Source organism: Somniosus microcephalus, unplaced genomic scaffold (genome assembly GCF_052327205.1).
Source record: "Somniosus microcephalus isolate GS21.2 unplaced genomic scaffold, FLI_Smic_1.0 unresolved_chr5, whole genome shotgun sequence".
Lineage (NCBI taxonomy): Eukaryota > Metazoa > Chordata > Chondrichthyes > Squaliformes > Somniosidae > Somniosus > Somniosus microcephalus.
This window is the reverse complement of record NW_028225183.1, coordinates 42,614,581-42,633,670: the sequence shown is the minus strand read 5'-3', so window position 1 is coordinate 42,633,670 and position 19,090 is coordinate 42,614,581. Positions and strand designations below refer to the sequence as shown.

General features: G+C 46.1%; 1 pseudogene; it reads right to left on the bottom strand.

The window, feature by feature from the left end:
* Positions 1-13,219: 13,219 nt before the first annotated feature.
* On the bottom strand, positions 13,220-14,683 carry LOC147088007 (histone H2B pseudogene; annotated as a pseudogene).
* Positions 14,684-19,090: the final 4,407 nt, after the last annotated feature.

Below are 19,090 nucleotides of genomic sequence, written 5' to 3'. Positions count from 1 at the left end.
TCTCTAGTAGTGCGAGTGTGGGATTCATTCTGTATCTCTCACGTCTGTGGTCGTGTGAGTGTGGAATTCATTCTGCATCTCTCAGTCTCTGGTACTGTGTGTGAGTGTGGGAATCATTCTGTATCTGTCAGTCTCTGGTCCTGTGTGTGAGTGTGTGATTCATTCTGTATCTTTCACTCTCTGGTAGTGTGAGAGTCTGGAATTCATTCTGTATCTCTCAGTCTCTGGGAGTGTGTGTGAGTGTGGGAATCATTCTGTATTTGTCAGTCTCCAGTAGTGTGAGTGTGGGAATCATTCTGTATCTCTCTGTCTCTGGTAGTGTGTGTGAGTGTGGGATTCATTCTGTTTCTTTCAGTCTGACTCTAAGTGTGATTTTTTGACTCGTAGGTAATGTATTGCTCAGTCTGCAGTCTGGGGAATATTTATGCAACTTTTTTCTATACCTTTCATTCAGATACCGTTCGTCTGCTCTGTCTGATATTTAATTTGGTGCTAAGGCTGCACTATTGTGAGATTAACTCAGTGAATTTCAATCTGGGTGTGATTTTGGGCTGGGATTGATGCATCTGCCCGTCAGAGGGACTGTGTTGAGGGGAAATGGAACCAACCTCTGTCTCTCCTGCTCTGTTTGACTGTTGGATTGAAAATGTGTCTCTGAAACTTGGGATCAGTGCGGGACTGACTACTGCTGCTGTCTGTGACTGTGGAACTGATAACCTGTCTGTGTCTCTGCACTCTGGGAGTGAAAACATACCTACTGTGTGTGAGAAGGAGCTGGCTGCACTGTTCCTTAAGTCTCAGATGGAGGAAGCTTCACATTTATTCTGGTTCCTTCAAGTACTTGCATGTAGGAAAAAAAAGTATATTTTATCAATCAAGAACAGATGAGGTAGAAAATACAAAAATTATCAATTTATAATCTCTCTGCTAATATTCATTATGAACATTCTCAAAGGAAAGCCAGCGATACAAACAGTGTCAGTGTCTGACTCCACTGCAGTACTGCAGCAATCAGCTTCTGCACACCAAGTGTGTTGTGCAGTTTTACAGCAACTTAGAGACATCTGCTCACAACCCTTACCCCTTCACTGCTCCATGAATGGGACTACCCGATGGAGCAGGGAATCTCACACCAGCCAGGTTGCTGCTTCTAACCGTTCAACCAAAAGCAAACAGCCACAGTTTAAAACGTGTCCTTCAATCTTCTTACCTGGCAAGAAACACGGTGAGCCTGGAACTAAAGCGGATAAAGCTCACTGCTGGTTTGGAGAGAGAAAGCAGCAATGACTGTAAACAGCAGATTCTTCCCATTCTATCCCCCTTACCCTGGACACACGCTGGCCACACACAGCCCGAGAACGGCCTCTCCCTTCCCTCACTCACTCCATGCTCTGAGACCAGTTCTTGTTCCACTCCGGCTCTTACAAACAGACGCCGACTCCCCCTGAACTGTCCCCGGACTCAATGCCGATCTCTGAGCCCATCTGCGGACACGCTCCCAAAGCGATGAGCTGCTGTAAGGAGGCTGCTGTTTGCTGCCTTACTCCGGGGCCCTGATGTCTCCAGTCCCGGTTCTTTTAAACCATCTTCTTGCGCTCACTGAGTGAACGGCGATCACAGGCAGGGCTGGGGGAGGGGACTGCGCATGCGCTCTTCTGCTCACTGGGAATCGACGTAGGGGGCGGGGCTTAACTGCGCACGCGCAGCTCCCTGCATAATTCAGCATAAAAATCAAAGGGAACTTTCCCCAATTCACTTTTATCAGAATCTGAGCAAAGGTATTGGGCCTGGGGGGGGGAAGGACAGAGAATGTCTAAAGCTGGGGGCTTGTCCATTTAAGGTGCTCAATTTGGGATCATTCCGTGCAGGGTGTTTGCTGATCTTGTGCCGTCTTCACAAAGCAATCCTGCAGAAGCATGGGAGGAACGAGGGAGCCGGAGTGTTTCCTGGAACGGGGCATGTGTTAATATCTGATAGCAACAGTCCTAGATTACTCGGTCACTGAGAGTAATACCAAACGGCCCTGAGCGGCGAAGTTGCAGAGAGTGAAACAGGCAATAGAGGGTTAAATATTGACCATTGTTTGTCTCGCTCTCTGACACAGTCCCGCAGTGTGGGATTAATAATGTGTCTGTCTCTGGTACAATATCAGTATAAGACCACATCTTCTGTCTCTCCACTGGGAGCTTTCTGGAAATAAACTGAACTTCACAGTTTAGTCTGGAACTGATACTCTCTCTCCCTCTCACTGTCCTCCTCACTCTGTCTCTCCCTCTAACCATTTGCTCTGTCTCTCTTCATTCTCTGTTGCACTTTCTAAGAAGGTGGGATGCTGTTACTGAGCGTGAAATTGGCACATTGACAGGAAGTCTAATACCGACACTCTCACTCTCACTCGCTTTTCTCTCTCTCATGTTGTACATGAAGGAGGGATATTTTAATTAATGTCCTGTGGATACACTGTTAGAAACTGTAAGACTGATACTGTGTCTCTGTCTGGTACTGGTGACTGGAACTGTGTGAGTGTGGGATCCATTTGCATCTGTCAATCTCTGGTAATATGTTTGGGTTGGGATTAATTATGTATCTGTCAGTCTCTGGTATCTTGTGTGAGTGTGGGATACATTCAATATCTCTCTGTCTCTGTTACTGTGTGTGAGTGTGGAATAAATTCTGTGTCTGTGAGTCTCTGGTACAGTGTGTGAGTGTGGTATAAATTCTGTATCTGTGAGACTCTGGTACTGTGTGTGAGTTTGGTATTTATTCTGTATCTGTGAGTCTCTGGTACTGTGTGTGAGTGTGGTATAAATTCTGTATCTGTGAGTCTCTGGTACTGTGTGTGAGTGTGGTATTTATTCTGTATCTGTGAGTCTCTGGTACTGTGTGCGAGTGTGGTATTTATTCTGTATCTGTGAGTCTATGGTACTGTGTGTGAGTGTGGTATAAATTCTGTATCAGTGAGTCTCTGGTACTCTGTGTGATTGTGTAGTTCAGGCTGTAATAATCGAATTGATATGATACCTTTAATCTGCTACTGTTTAAGATTTTTGGAGTGGTATGTACTGTGTAGCATTGTCAGTACTAATGGAATTGATACTATATCTTTCAATATGTTTATGTATGAGATTTTTGGGCTGGTATGCAATGTGTATATGTAATGTCATAGAGGGGGTGCAATGGAGATTCACCAGACTGGTTCCTGGTTTGGGGGACAGATTGAGTATAATAGGCCTAAATTCCCCAGACTTTAGAAGAATGAGAGGTGATCTCATTGAAACATGCACAATTCTTACCAGACTTCACAGGGTAGATGCAAGGAGGAGGTTTACCCTGGCTGGGGAGTCTAAAACGAGAGGTCCCAGTCCCAGAATAAGTGGTCGGACATTTAGTACTGAGATGAGGATAAACTTCTTCACTCAGAGGGTGATGAATCTTTAGAATTCTGAATCCCAGAGGGCTGTGGTGGCTCAGTTGTTGAGTGTATTCAAGACAGAAATCGATAGATTTTTGAATATTAGGAGTATAAAGGGATATGGGGATAATGCAGAAAAATGGAGATGAGTCAGAGTATCATCCATGATCTCACTGAATGGCGGAGCAGTTTCGAAGAGCAAAATGCCCAATCCTGCTCCTGTTTCGTATATTTCTTATGTTCTTATCATTCTGCACTCTGGGTTACTTCATTGCATTGGATTCTGTAACTTTCAACCAGTCTGTCGTATTGGATATTTATTTTGTAGCTCAGACTGCACTCTTGTGAGATTGACACAGAGCCTTTCAACCTGATAGTGGGTGTGATTATGGGCTGGGATTGATGTATCTACCTGTCAGCAGTACTGAGTTGTGGTGAAATGGAAACAACCTCGGTCTCTCCTGATCTGTTTGACTGCTGGATTGAAAATGTGTCACTGTAAACTGTGAGCAGTGGTGGACTGACCACTGCTGCTGTCTGTGACTGTGGAACTGATAACCTGTCCGTGTCTCTGCACACTGGGAGTGATAACATACCTACTGTGTGTGAGATGGAGCTGGCTGCACTGTTCCTCATGCCTCAGGTGGAGGGAGCTTCACATTTAATCCGGTTACTTCAAATACTTGCCTGTAGGGATTAAAAGTATTTCTTATAAATCAAGATCAGATGAGGTAAAAAATAAAAAGGTGATAGAAACATAGAAGATAGGAGCAGGAGTAGGCCATTCGGCCCCTCGAGCCCGCTCTGCCATTCAATGAGATCATGGCTGATCATCCAAACTCAGTACCCTGTCTCTGCCTTCTCCCCATATCCCTTGATCACTTTAGCCTTAAGAAATATATCTAACTCCTTCTTGAATATACTTAATGAATTGGCCTCAACTGCCTTCTGTGGTAGAGTATTCCACAGGTTCACCACTCTCTGGGTCAATTTATAATCTCTCTGCTAACAATCATTATGAACATTCGCAGAGGAAAGCCAGCGATACAAACAGTGTCAGTGTCTGACTCCACTGCAGTACTGCAGCAATCAGCTTCTGTACACCAAGTGTGTTTTCCAATTTTACAGCAATTCAGTGCCACAAACCAACCGCTGCACTGCTCCGTGAATGGGACTACCCGATGGAGCAGGGATATTTACACAGGGCAGATTGGGCACAAACATGGCAGATGCAGTATACTGTGGATAAATGCGAGGTTATCCACTTTAGTGACAAATACAGGAAGGCAGATTATTATCTGAACGGCAATAGATTGGGAGAAGGGGAAGTGCAATGAGACCTGGGTGTCCTTGTGCATCAGTCGCTGAAAGTAAGCATGCAGGTGCAGCAGGTGGTTAAGAAGGCAAATGGTACGTTGGCCTTCATAGCGAGTGGGTTTGAGTACAGGAACAAGGATGTCTTGCTGCAGTTGTACAGGGCCTTGGTGAGACCACACCTTGAGTATTGTGTGCAGTTTTGGTCGCCTTATCTGAGGAAGGATGCTCTTGCCATGGAGAGAGTGCAGTAAAGATTCACCAGACTGATACCTGGGATGGCAGGAATAAAGTATGAGGAGAGATTGGGTCGATTGGGCTTATACTCGCTGGAATTTAGAAGGGACGGGATCTCATTAAAATTCATAAAATTCTAACAGGACTAGATGCAGGAAGGATATTCCCGATGGCCGGGGAGTCCAGAACCAGGTTTCCCAGTCTAAGGATAAGGGGTAAGCCATTTAGGACAGAGATGAGGAGGAATTTTTTCACCCAGAGAGTGGTGAACCTGTGGAATTTTTTACCACAGAAGGCAGTGGAGGCCAATTCATTAAATATATTCAAGAAGGAGTTAGATATATTTCTTAAGGCTAAAGGGGTCAAGGGATGTGGTGAGAAGGCAGGGTCAGGTTACTGAATTTGGATGATCAGCCATGGTCTCGTTGAAAGGCGGAACAGGCTCGAGGGGCCGAATGGCCCACTCCAGCTCCTATCTTCTATGTTTCGATGTTTCCATGCTAAGTCCCTCTCCCACGGGACTAACCATTCAAACAAAAACAAACAGCCCCTGTTTAAAACGTGTCTTTCACACTTCTCACCTGGTGCCTGCAATAGATGCTCTTTGTATCAATCCTTACTGTCCGGCTCTGCTTCCACTGCTCACTGTCCAATGACAAGAAACACGGCGAGTCTGGAACTAAACCGGGAACATTCACTACTGGTTTGCCGAGAGAAAGCAACAATGATTGTAAACAGCAGATCCTTCCCATTCTATCCCCCTTACCCTGGACACACGCTGACCACACACAGCCCGAGAACGGCCTCCCCCTTCCCTCACTCACTCCTTGCTCTGAGACCAGTTCTTGTTCCACTCCGGCTCTTACAAACAGATGCCGACTCCCCCTGAACTGTCCCCGGACTCAATGCCGATCTCTGAGTCCATCTGCGGACACGCTCCCAAAGTGATGTGCTGCTGTAAGGAGGCTGCTGTTTGCTGCCTTCCTCCGGGGCCCTGATGTCTACATTCCGGGCCATCTTCTTCCGCTCACTGAGTGAATGGCGAACAGAGGCAGAGCTGGGGGAGGGGACCCGCATGCGCTCTACTGCTCACTGGAAATTGATTGAGGGGGCGGGGCTAAACAGCGCAAGCGCAACTCCCAGCATTAATTGAGCACAAAAATCAAAGGGAACTTTCCCCAACTCACTTTTATCAGAATCTGAGCAAATGAACTGGGCCTGGGGGAAAAAGGACAGAGAATGTTTAAAGCTGGAGGCTTGCCCCTTTAAGATGCTCAATTTGGGATCATTCCGTGCAGGCTGTTTGTTCTTCATGATCGCGTCTTCACAAAGCAATCCTGCAGAAACTATTGAGGAACGAAGGATTCGGAGTGTTTGCTGAGACCGTGCAGGAGTTAATATCTGACAGGAACAGCACCAGATTAATTTAATCGGAGAGAATCACTCGGTTACTGAGAGTAACACCGAACGACCCTGAGCTGCGAGATTGTAAGAGAGTACAACAGGGAAGAGAGGGTTAAATATGGGACATTGTTCCTCTCACTCTCTGATATTGTCCCGCAGTGTGGGATTAATAATGTGTCTGTCTCTGGTACAATATCATAGAAGCCTAGAATCATTGAATGTTTCCAGCACAGAAGAAGTCCATTCGGCCCGTCGAGCCCGTGCCAGCAAGGGCCCTTCAGTTTGTCCCAATCCCCCGCCCTTTCCCCGGAGCCCTGCAAATGTGTTTCCTTCAGGTGTTTATCCAATTCCCTTTTCAAAGCCAGGATTGAATCTGCCACCATCATCCTTTCAGGCAGTGCATTCCAGATCATAACCGCTCACTGCATCAAAAACTGTGTCTTCAGTGCACCTCTGGTTCATTTATCAATCACCTTCAATCTGTGTCCTCTGCTTCCCCACCCTTCCACCAATGGGAACAGTTTCTCTCTGTCTACTCTGTCCAGGCACTTTTTGATTTTGAACTCCTCCATCAAATCTCCCAACATTCTCTGCTCGAAGGAGAACAACCCCAGCTTCGCCAGACTCTCCCCGGAACTGAGGTCTCTCATCCGTGGAACCATTCCTGTAAATCTTGTAACTCTCAGTGAGAGGTGAGTCTGCATCCTCTGCCTCCCCAGTGGGATCTCTCTGGATTCACGGGACTGGAGAGCCCAGCCTGGAACTGATAGGCTGTATGTTTTTCTCACCGCCCTGCCTCGCTCTGGCCTGTCTCTCGCTCAGCCCAATCTCTCTCTCTCTCACTGTCTCTCTCACTCTCTCGCTATCCGCTCTCTCTTGTACTGTTTGTCAGAGCGGGATACAGTTGAGCCTGATATGGAAGCACTGTTGAAAGTGCAAGACTGACATTGTGTCTGTTTCTCTCTCTCTCTCTGGTGCTGCCCCTGAATCTGGGGAACAGAGCGCCGGCCTCAGAGTGTTTAACACTGACTGAGCTGGGAAACTCCAACTAACCCCGAGAATCTGCAGCACAGGCCGAGCGGAGAGGAAAACCTGTCCTGTGAACTGTAAATCTGGGAACAGATTGTGCTGTGAATGAGCAGAGTGAACATTGTGTCAGCGAGAGTGTGTTAAAGGGGCGGGTGGGTTAGACTAATGTCACTGTGTTTGTGTGTCCGCTCTTATCGCCGGAATTCAGAGACCCTCTTGTGTAAAATTCAAAGATTTCCCTGTCATAGGATCGTCCTGCCCCCCTGCTCAGCCCTGAAGTGGGAATTAAACGTGAAGCTTTATTTGATTTCAAATTTCAGTCAAAAAACAGCGAACATGTGCGCGATCGGGTGAGAGAGCGCGATCAGTGCAGCAAAGAAACGGCTTTAAATCGAAATTGCTGCCTTTAATTCTGATGAAACTTTCTCGACAGCAAACATCCCGGTCTTCGAGAGAAACAGAGTCTAGCCTGGGAATGTGGAGTGCCCGAGTTTAATTGGAATCGGAGAGTTAATGAGGAGAGAGAAACACAGAGAGGCTGGAGGGGCCGGGAGCTGACAGCAGGATGTCTCCGCCCCGTCCGCTCACTGCATTTAAGTTGCTCTGTGCCGCCGCCTCTCGTTTCATTCCTGACACAGCTCTGACTGTCAGAGAGATTTTCTACAGAGTCGCCGACATGACTGAGACTGCAGCCGCCGAAACGGCTCCTCCTGCCGCCGCCGCTCAAACCAAGGCTCCCAGCAAGAAGAAGAAGGCGGCTCCCCGCTCCAAGCCAGCCGGTCCCACGTTGGGCGAGCAGATCCTCGAGGTTGTGGCAAGTGGCAGCGATCGCAAGGGGATGTCGCTGGTCGCGGTAAAGAAGGCTCTGGCTGCCAACGGCGTCGATGTGCTGAAGTTAAGTTCCCAGATCAGGTTAAGTATCAAGAGGAAAGTGGAAAACGGCTCCCTGGAGCAGACCAAGGGCACGGGCGCCTCGGGTTCCTTCAGGCTCGCTAAGAAGGAATCCCAGCGGAAAGAGGGAAAGAAGGTGAAGAAACCGGCAACCAAGAAATCTGCAGTAAAGAAACCGGCAGCTAAGAAATCTCCAGCCAAGAAACCAGCAGCCAAGAAATCTCCAGCCAAGAAACCAGCAGCCAAGAAATCTCCAGCCAAGAAACCAGCAGCCAAAAAAACGAGCAAGAAGACAGCAACGTCACAAAAGACAGTGAAAGCGGCGGCTGGGAAGAAGGCGGCGGTGAAGAAGCCCAAGAGCCCCAAGAAGGCAACAGGCGGAAAGGTGAAGGCAGCCAAGAAGGTGGAAAAGCCCAAGGCCAAGCCCAAATCAGCAAAGTCTCCCAAAGCAGCGAGCAAAAGAAAGTAAAAAGGACAACTTGTAAACATCTGAACCCAAAGGCTCTTTTCAGAGCCACCACATCATTCCAAAAAGAGCTGATCGCGGAATCAGATGATCCATGTCCCGGGGCCGGGCTCAGACTCCCGATTGAAATCATTTCACATGAACCCCGGCTTCCTGGTGACTCGCTGACATTCGCAGCTCCCACCCCTCCCCAATGTCTAATAAAACACAGAATGGGATGTCCGGGCCGGGCCTCACTCTAACTGGGGGGGTGTTCGGCTCCAGTCTCAGTTCAGGGTCATTTTCAGTTCACAGGTTCAGGGTGAGAGTCTCTGTGAGACGGTGACACTGGGGAGACCCCGCGTCACAACTCAAACCCCAACACATGAGATTCTCCAAATCAGTTTGTAAACTGCTGAACCCGTCTGTGTGGGGAAGTGTGGGGAGATGGAATAAGGTCAGAGATTGACATGGAAGGAGACGGGTCGACTTGTGATTGAAGGGACTGTATATAGGCGCGAATATTACTGATTGTTAATTGTAACCGGAACTTATGTAAAAGATTCTGGTTTCAGGAAACCCTTGAATGTGAAGTCCGAGTCTGTAAGGGTTTGTGCGGAGCGCTGTGTTTCGGTTCTACTGTCGAGAAACGGTTTGAAATTGGCGGTTACAGAAAGCTGGAGGTGGAGCTGGAAGATCAGAGGCCGCTCTCTGCTCTGTCTGTCACTCTTGAAACTGTCTCCTCCCCTCCCGCTCTCTCTGTTTAATCTCTCACTCTGTCTCCTCCCCTCCCGCTCTCTCTGTTTAATCTCTCACTCTGTCTCCTCCACTCCCTGCCTTTCTCAGTCAAGTCGAACCCGACCTTACTTCTGATTGGTGGTCTCCTTCACAGTCCCATTTCTTCACAAATCACAGAACTACAATCACACATTAGAAAGTATGCACATCATTGGTTGAAATTGTCGACCAGGCGAAATGTTTGAATTTTTTGTTTTAGAAAAAGCCCGCCAATTCCAGTGCCGGGTGGAAGCGAATTAATCTAAAGTCTAGTTTCAATGGAATGATTTTAAAATCTCGGTCATTTTGTTCTGTTATTCTGCGTTCACCGTCAGTAATTCCTGGCGCTGTTCTACGAACAGGGTTAATTTGTCAGCCTCTTATCTGTAACCGGCGCCAATAAGTCTCCATTCAGCAATCTAAAATGTGCCGAGTATCAGATCGCTGACTGCACAGTTACCCAATGACAGATTATTGGCCAAGGCCTTCTCACAGGCTCCACGGGGACAGAGAGAAGCGACTGAATTCTGATCCTCTCCCCTGAAAGCGGCGGCTAACGTCACAATGGGACGGGCGGGGGGAAATTCTGAATGGGCTGGAGAGGAGAGGGAGAGGAATCGAGTGGAAGAGCGGGAGATTGGCGCGGGGCCCTTTCCCCGCTCCTGTCAGCATCAACAGCCCAGAGTGCGGGCAATGGGAAGGGCCCTAAAGCACCAAGCCCAGGAAGGTACATTTAAAACCTTCAATGATTCTGGTAATGATCGTCTCAATATGTGCAGAATAAAATCGATTTGTCTCAAAACGGTTATTTCCTGCACTAAAATTGGCGGACTTTTTGAAATGGGCGATTAATCACAGTTCAGCCAATCGGGGCCTGAGTTTCCAGCGTTTCATTGATTGGTCAGAGTTGGGTTTGAAGTGGGTGGGCGCCGGTCTCCAGCCAATCAGTGCTCGGGGCGGTCCCTCACTGAGTATAACAAGGCGGACACAGCAAATTCCGCATTAACAGTCCATGTGTTGCAGATTGTGTTGAGATCGGTTCAGAAAATGGCCAGGACCAAGCAGACAGCGCGCAAATCGACCGGAGGAAAAGCTCCTCGCAAACAGCTGGCGACCAAAGCGGCCCGGAAGAGCGCTCCAGACACGGGCGGAGTGAAGAAACCCCATCGCTACAGACCCGGCACTGTGGCTCTGAGGGAGATCCGCCGCTACCAGAAATCCACCGAGCTGCTGATCCGCAAACTGCCCTTCCAGCGCCTGGTGCGGGAGATCGCTCAGGACTTCAAGACCGACCTGCGCTTCCAGAGCTCGGCCGTCATGGCCCTGCAGGAGGCCAGCGAGGCTTACCTGGTGGGGCTCTTTGAGGACACCAACCTGTGCGCCATCCACGCCAAGCGAGTCACCATCATGCCCAAAGACATCCAGCTGGCCCGCCGCATCCGCGGGGAGCGCGCCTAAACTCACCCTGCCCGGCAACAGACTTTAGCACCAAATACAACAACGGCTCTTTTAAGAGCCACCAAATCAACAAAGAAAAGAGTTGCGATCAGCGCAAGAGAAACTGGACTGTGCACACACCGTGCAGGTCTTGTACTGTTACCTTAACTGGGCATCTATAAACTTCGGCATTGTATATCTGACGGTGCGTTTATGTTCTAGGTTGAAATGTGAGTGAGCTGCCCGGTAGACTAATGAACTCGCCCAGTGTGAGTCGGAAAATATAAGTGGGGGTTCTGATAGTAAATTGATCCAACTCGACATACCAGATAGATCCGAGAGAGAGAACGAGGTGCCTGAAGTCTGAATCTAACCTTTAAAACCAGCGGACAGGTGGGAACTTCAATTACTATTTGGAATATTTAAAAATTAACCAGAGCTGTAAATCTGGTTTGATCCTGTCTGCCAATTAAAAGGGGAAATGTTTGTATGGGTCCGGATGTATATATTTATCCCTATGGGATTATTGTCCCAATAAGGAACGGTAAGGCCAACAACCCCGCTCTCACTTTATACTCGGTTCTAAACATCGGTTCATATTCGGCTCTCCCAACAACGTGTTCATTGAGTGACGATCTCACGTTACGGTTCCGTGTATATTGTTTTTCGCTGAAGCCAGACCTCCCTATTGAATCACTGATCTGAATATTGGCTAACAGCAAGCCCGCTGCAGTGTTTGTGGATCTAGATTTCTACATGTTCGACAGTTTACTGAAAATGGCTAAATAGTAAGCAACCCTTTCACAGATGAAGTCGATGGCTCTGAAAAGAGCCTTTAGGTTATTAGAGTGAATCTTGTCCGGTTTACTTGCTCTTGGAGTTGGCAGTGCTGGTTTTCTTGGGCAGCAGCACCGCCTGGATATTAGGCAGCACCCCGCCCTGAGCGATGGTCACCTTTCCCAGCAGCTTGTTGAGCTCCTCGTCGTTGCGGATGGCCAGCTGCAGGTGTCTGGGGATGATGCGGGTCTTCTTGTTGTCGCGGGCCGCGTTGCCGGCCAGCTCCAGGATTTCAGCGGTCAGATACTCGAGCACAGCAGCCATGTAGACCGGGGCTCCGGCACCCACACGCTCAGCGTAGTTGCCCTTTCGGAGGAGCTTGTGAACACGGCCCACAGGGAACTGCAGTCCGGCCCGGGATGAACGAGACTTAGCCTTGGCCCGAGCTTTACCGCCGGTTTTTCCTCTTCCATACATTTCCGCACTTCACTGGTTGAGAGAAAGAATGAAAGTCTCCGCCCACATCTGCCCCTCTTATTGCTTCTGTAGTAATGAAGACAGCCTACTTGTGATTGGTCGCTCTGTGGTGAATTTCATTGGTGTTTTCCGGTGACCAATCACAGTCTGTTTTTCCCGCCAATGAAAAGTGTGTGGAAATAACTGCCTCAACAGTCAGTCCGACAACCATTTTTTAATTTCAAAAAGCCCGCCAATATTTTCCAAAATCTGCGAATTAATTGAATAAATTTACTTTTAACCAAAGATTTCCGGACAGTTTTTTATTGCTTTTGTCTTATTCCATCTCTCCCTTGCAAATTCTAGGCTGTTACAATTAGGATTAATTTCGGGTTCTATTTCAAATGTCTCGGGCGGGCCTCAATTTGCATTGATTCTGTAACGGGACACATTCCAGCTCAATCTGTGTAAAAGTGAGGATTCACAGATTATCGATCGATCCTTTGCACAGGCGCTGCTGCGGGAGTGAAACAAGATCTGGGAGTCCTGCTGTGAGAAGAGAAGAGGGACAGAGTGTTCAAACTGACCCCATTCTGGTCTCTAAGAACTCCCATTCTGGGTTGTTAGACTGCAGGAATTCTCGGGTTAATAAAACGATTGACTGCCAATTGGCATTTAAAAAAATGAAAATATTTTTACAGAGATTGAGGTGAATGAAATCCGAGTCTCATCTCAAAAACAAGCTTATAATTCGTCGGAAGGAGCTGCAAGTGAACGGATCTGAGAACAAAGGGAAAGAGCGATCAGGGACCGTGTTTGTAGTTTACTGAGCGGGAAATACAACGGCGACACTAGGGTCGATCCGGTCAGTGAAACTGCTTAGCTGAAAATTCAAAACTAAATTGACAGCTGGAACTTCAAACGTTCTCAAACACACTTGTTCAGGAAATAATTACAGTAAATTGATTCTAAAGGGAGATGCGATGTGTAGATCTTTCAGAGAGGTTGTGGGTGGCTCTTAAAAGAGCCGTTGTGTTTGGAGTTTCTTCTTTCAGGAGAGCGTGGAGTTTTACTTGGAGCTGGTGTATTTGGTCACCGCCTTTGTCCCTTCCGACACGGCGTGCTTGGCCAGCTCCCCGGGCAGCAGCAGGCGCACGGCGGTCTGGATCTCCCGGGAGCTGATGGTGTGCCGCTTGTTGTAATGGGTCAGGCGGGAAGCCTCACCCGCGATGCGCTCGAAAATATCGTTCACAAACGAGTTCATGATGCTCATGGCTTTGGAGGAGATGCCGGTGTCGGGGTGAACCTGCTTCATCACTTTGTAAATGTAGATGGAGTAACTCTCCCTCCTCGACTTTCTGCGCTTCTTGCCGCCCTTCGGTGCCGCTTTCTTCACGACTTTTTTGGCGCCTTTCTTGGCAACTGATTTCTTCTCGTCAACCATTTTCTCTTTCAAGAAGCAAAGATATAAGAAAACGCTGCTATCAGCTCGCCTGATATAGGCAGCCGCACGGTCCGTCCCACAGAGCTATGCTAATGAGGGATGAGCGGAGGCAACGATTCTGATTGGTTTAATGGCAGTATGGTCAATATCCTTTGTTCTTTAACTCTCCGATTGGCCTCTTTACACATCCAATCAGATTTAGCGCTCACCACAATCTCACATTCTTGAATGCTGTCATGAATTACAACCCACCCTTATTTATACTCTGTTCTTTATTTATTTCTAATCTGCTCTCAATAAAAATGGTCACTGACGGCCTGTCTTACGAGGATGGTTCATTAATATATTGCCTATATATATAGATATATATATATTCAATAATCTGAACAGCAAACTCACTGCTGTGTATGTCGATCTAGATTTATAAATGTTTAACAGACATTGACCGTTCTATGACCGAAATTGCCTGAGGGTCACTTCTAATCAGGACAATTCCAGCTTAACAACTGTAGGGATTTAATATTAAAACACAGCTGGGATAATTGTGATCAACAGGTCAGTTTCTGCAGACAGTAAGCAACCCTTTCACAGATACAATGGGTGGCTCTGAAACGAGCCTTTATGTTATTAGATTAAATCTTTTCCCCTTTACTTGCTCTTGCTGGGCCCAGCCCTGAATTTCTTCGGCAGAAGCACCGCCTGGAACCTAGGCAGTTCAGCAATGATCTTAGTGAATGGTGCAGCAAACTCGATGGCCTTATGGCATGCTCCTGTCAGTCTCTGGTATGTGAGCGTTGTTTTTTTCTTCAGTTTCTGATTTGGGTTTTATTACACACCCTGACAGCATCTGGGATCTAAGTGTCTGTTTCACTCTATATCGGTCAGTTTCTGGCATGTGAATGTGGGAATTACTCTGTACCTGTCAGTTTCTGGTATGTCATTGTGATTTTATTCTGTACTTGCCGGTTTCTGATATGTAAGTGTGGGTTTCCCTCTGTTCCTGACATTTTCTGTAAGTTAGTGTGGTTTTTATTCAGTATCTGCTAGTTTCTGGGATGTGAGTATGGATTTTACCCTACATCTGTCAGTCTCAGGTTTGTGAGTGTATGTTTTCTTCTCTATCTGTCCGTCTCTGGAATGTGAGTGTGGGTTTTACTCTGTATCTGTCTGTCTCTGGGATGTGAGTGTGGGTTTTACTCTGTAGCTTTCAGTCTCTGGGATGTAAGTGCATGTTTCACTCAGAATCTATCAGTATCTGGGATGTGAGTGTGGATTTTACTCCATCTGTCTCTTTCTGGGATGTGAGTGTGGGTTCCACTTGATTTTGTCAGTCTCTGGAATGTGAGTGTGGGTTTTATGCTGTATCTGTTAGATTATTGTAAGTGAGTGTGTATATTATTCAGCATCTGTCTGTTTCTGGGATGTGAGTGTGGGTTTTGCTATGATTTATGTTAGTCTCTATACAAATGTTCTGGATGTCTGGGGAACCCACGTAGGCTGCTCACCGGCTCTTCAGTGGAAGAAACCATGCATGTGCCAAAACTTGAATGGGCCACACACCCAGTTAAAGGGGCTGCACACCCAAAATATTAGAGGGAACATTGTTCTGTGCCTGTCAGTTTGTTGTATTTGAATGGGGTTTTCTTATACATCTGGCAATCTCTGGAACGTGTTTGTGGGTTTTATGCTATAACTGTCAGTTTATCTTATATGGGTGTGTGGTTATTTGGTACCTATCAATTTCTGGGTTGGGAGTGTGGAGTTTAGTTTCTATCTGTCAGTTTGTGGTATGAGTGTGGGTTTAACTCTGCATTTGTCAGTTTCTGGGTTGAGTGTCGGTTTTACTCTGCATCTGTAATTTTCTGGGGTGTGAGTGTGGGTTTGAATCGACACCTCTCAGTCTCTGGTATGTGAATGTGTGTTTTATTCTGCACCTCTCACACTCTCTTTTATGGGAGTGTTGATTTTGTTCTGCATCAGTCTGTCTCTCGTATGTTAGTCTGGGTTTTACTCTGTATCTGTTAGTCTGTGGTATGTGAATGTAGGATTTACTCTGTATCTGTTAGTCACTGGTATGTGAGTGTGGGTTTTACTCTTTGGGTTTTACACTGTATCTGTTAGTCTCTGGGATGTGAGTGTGGGGTTTACTCTGTATTTGTTCGTCTCTGGTATGTGAGTTTGTGTTTTACTCTGTATCTGTTAGGCTCTGGTATGTGAATATGGATTTTATTCTGTATCTGTTATTGTCTGGTATGTGAGTGTAGGTTTTACACTGTATCTGTTAGTCTCCGGTATGTGAGTGTGGGTTTTACTCTGTATCTGTTATTACCTGGTATGTGAGTGTGGGTTTTACTCTGTATCTGTTAGTCTCCGGTATGTGAGTGTGGGTTTTACTCTGCATCTGTTAGTCTCTGGTATGTGAGTGTAGGTTTCACTCTGTATCTGACAGTCTCTTGTATGTGAGTTGGGTTTTACTCTGTATCTGTTAGTCTCTGGTATGTGAGTGTGTGTTTTACTCTGTATCTGTTAGTCTCTGATATGTGAGTGTTGGTTTTATTCTATAGCAAGTGTTCCCTTTAAGCAGCAGGTCCTGTACAGCAGATCCTACGATGTTCTAATGGCAACAACTGCACATGCATGTTAATCTGAATGGGTCATGCAGCCCCCACAATAAATAATCTCTGGGAATTGAGTGTGGGTTTTACTCTGTATCTGTCTGTCTCTGGGATTTAAGTGTGGATTTCACACTGTATCAGTCAATTTCTGGGAGGTGAGTGTGATATTTACTCTATATCTGTATGTCTCTGATATGTGACTGTGGGCTTTATTCTGTACCTTTCAATTTATTCGATGTGTGTGTGGCTTTCTCTCTGTCCCTGACAGTCTCTGGTGTGTGAGTGTGGGTTTCATTGTGTGTTGTTCTGTCTCTGGTAGCTGAGTGTGGGTTTTATTCTGTATTAATCTGACATTCAGATTAACATGCATGTGTGTGTGTTTTACTTTATAGGATTGAAAATGTGTAATTTTTTTGAAGGTGAAAGCCGAGTAAAAGTTCATATTCAGAGGGATTTGTGTGTCCTTCTACATGAATCACAGAAAGTAAACAGCAATCAATTGGGAATTAAATTTTATATTTGCCCTTATTGCAAGTGGTTGGAGTATAAGTGTATGGTAGTGTTGGTTCAATTTTATAGGTCTGGGATGAGCAGAAATTTATTCCCTCGGAGGGTTATAAATCTTCTCAAATCTAACCCAGAGGTCTGCGGATGCTCAGTCGGTGGGTATATTCAAGATTGAGATATGTAGATTTTTGGGCACTTAGCATATCAACTGAATCAATTTCTGCTAATTACATCTGGGGTTCTCTCTAACTGTCAATCCCTGGTGTCTGAGTGTGTGTTTACTCTGTGTCTCTCAGTCTTTGGTTTGTGAATGTGGGTTCTACTCTATACCCGTCATTTTCTGCTATATTAGTATAGTTTTATCTGTACCAGACATATTTATGATACGTGAGTATTCGTTTTACTTTCTAAGTTCATTTGAATTTCGAGCAGGGGTTGGCCATTATGCCCCCCGAGCCTGCTCTGTTATTCAATAAGATCATGGCTGACCTTCGAACTCAACTCGGATTTCCTGTCCTTTCCCGATCTCTCTTAATTCCTCCGCAGTACAAGAATCTATATCAGCCTTAAACATAATCAACGACTGGGCAGCCACAGCTCTTTGGGGCAGCGAATTCCAAATATTTGCAACCCGCTGAGTGAAGAAATTCCTCCTTATCTGAGTCTTAAAAGGCCAGCCATTTATCTGGAGCCTTTGCCCCATAGTTCTAGATTCTCCTGTGAGGGGAAACAATCTCTGAAATGTGAGTGTGTGTCTTACTCTTTACCTGCCAGTTTCTGCTAAATTGTGGGTGGCTTTTCATTGTACCTGTCAGTTTCTGGTATGGAAGAGAGCTTTTCACCCTGTACCTGTCAATTACTCGTAATTGCGTATGGGCTTTACTCTGTATCTGCCAGTTTCTGTCGTGCGAGTGTTTGTTTTGTTCTGTATCTGTCAATCTCTGATACATGACCTTCCCCTGCAGTATCCATAGCACTGTTTGTGACCTGAAATCTTCTCTCTTTTTTCATCCCCATTTTTAATGTTGTTTTAAAATTCCTTTTTATTTCTATGGGAGACGCATGGAATTCCATGGAAGATCAAAGTATTTTGTCAGTTGCAATGGTCATTTATTTTCTCTTAAAATCCGACTGCAACGTTCCATAAGTCAGTTCTGACCTGCGAGGGGTATTAAAAGTATCTCGGCTGCGATGGCAGGGAATCGAACCCAGGTCAACTGCTTAGAAGGCATCTATGTTCACCACTATACCACCATCGCTCACATCTTAATTAATATATTTACGGACTTCTTTGGCCCCTAAGTGGGCCAAGTGAGAGACACAGCAATCATTTAAATCAGAACATCAGCACTATGCTGAGGCACTTTCCCTCCAATTAAAAATGGCCACTGTGAATTGTTATATCGCTAGGATTGAGCCCTCACCCCATTTATTATTTTTAAATCTTTTATAGGTTAATAAATAATAATCCACAAAAATAAATTGAAAATCATTTTTATGGGAGAAGCAAATGGACGATAATATATTTTTGTAAATTTTAGTGAAATGGCATTTGCTGGAAGGCATTAAACTGCGATAGGGAGACCTAAACTGTATCAAACATATCAAAGTTTGCAGGTGATACTAAGATGGGAGGGAAAGTAGTGAGGGAGGAGGACATAAAAACCTGCAAGGGGACATCGACAGGCTAAGTAAGTGGGCAGAGATTTGGCAGATGGAATACAATACTGGAAAGTGTGAGGTTATGCACTTTGGCAGGAAAAATCGTAGAGCAAGTTATTATCTTAATGGCAAGAAACTGGAAAGTACTGTAGTACAAAGGGATCTGGGGGTCCTGGTGCACGAAACTCAAAAAGTTAGTCTGCAGGTGCAGCAAGTGATTTAGAAGGCCAATGGAATGTTGGCTTTCATTGCTAGGGGGATAGAATATAAAAATAGGGAGGTATTGCTTCAGTTGTACAAAGTATTGGTGAGACCGCACCTGGAATACTGCGTACAGTCTTGGTGTTCATACTTAAGAAAGGACATACTTGCTCTCGAGTCAGTACAAAGAAGGTTCACTCGGTTAATCCCGGGGATGAGGGGATGGACATATGAGGAGAGGTTGAGTAGATTGGGACTCTACTCATTGGAGTTCAGAAGAATAAGAGGCGACTTTATTGAAACATATAAGATTGTGAAGGGGTTGGATCGGGTGGATGCGGGGAAGATGTTCCCGATGATGGGTGAAACTAGAACTAAGGGGCATAGTCTTAGAATAAGGGGCTGCTCTTTCAAAACTGAGATGAGGAGGAACTACTTCACTCAGAGGGTGGTAGGTCCATGGAATATGCTGCCCCAAAAAG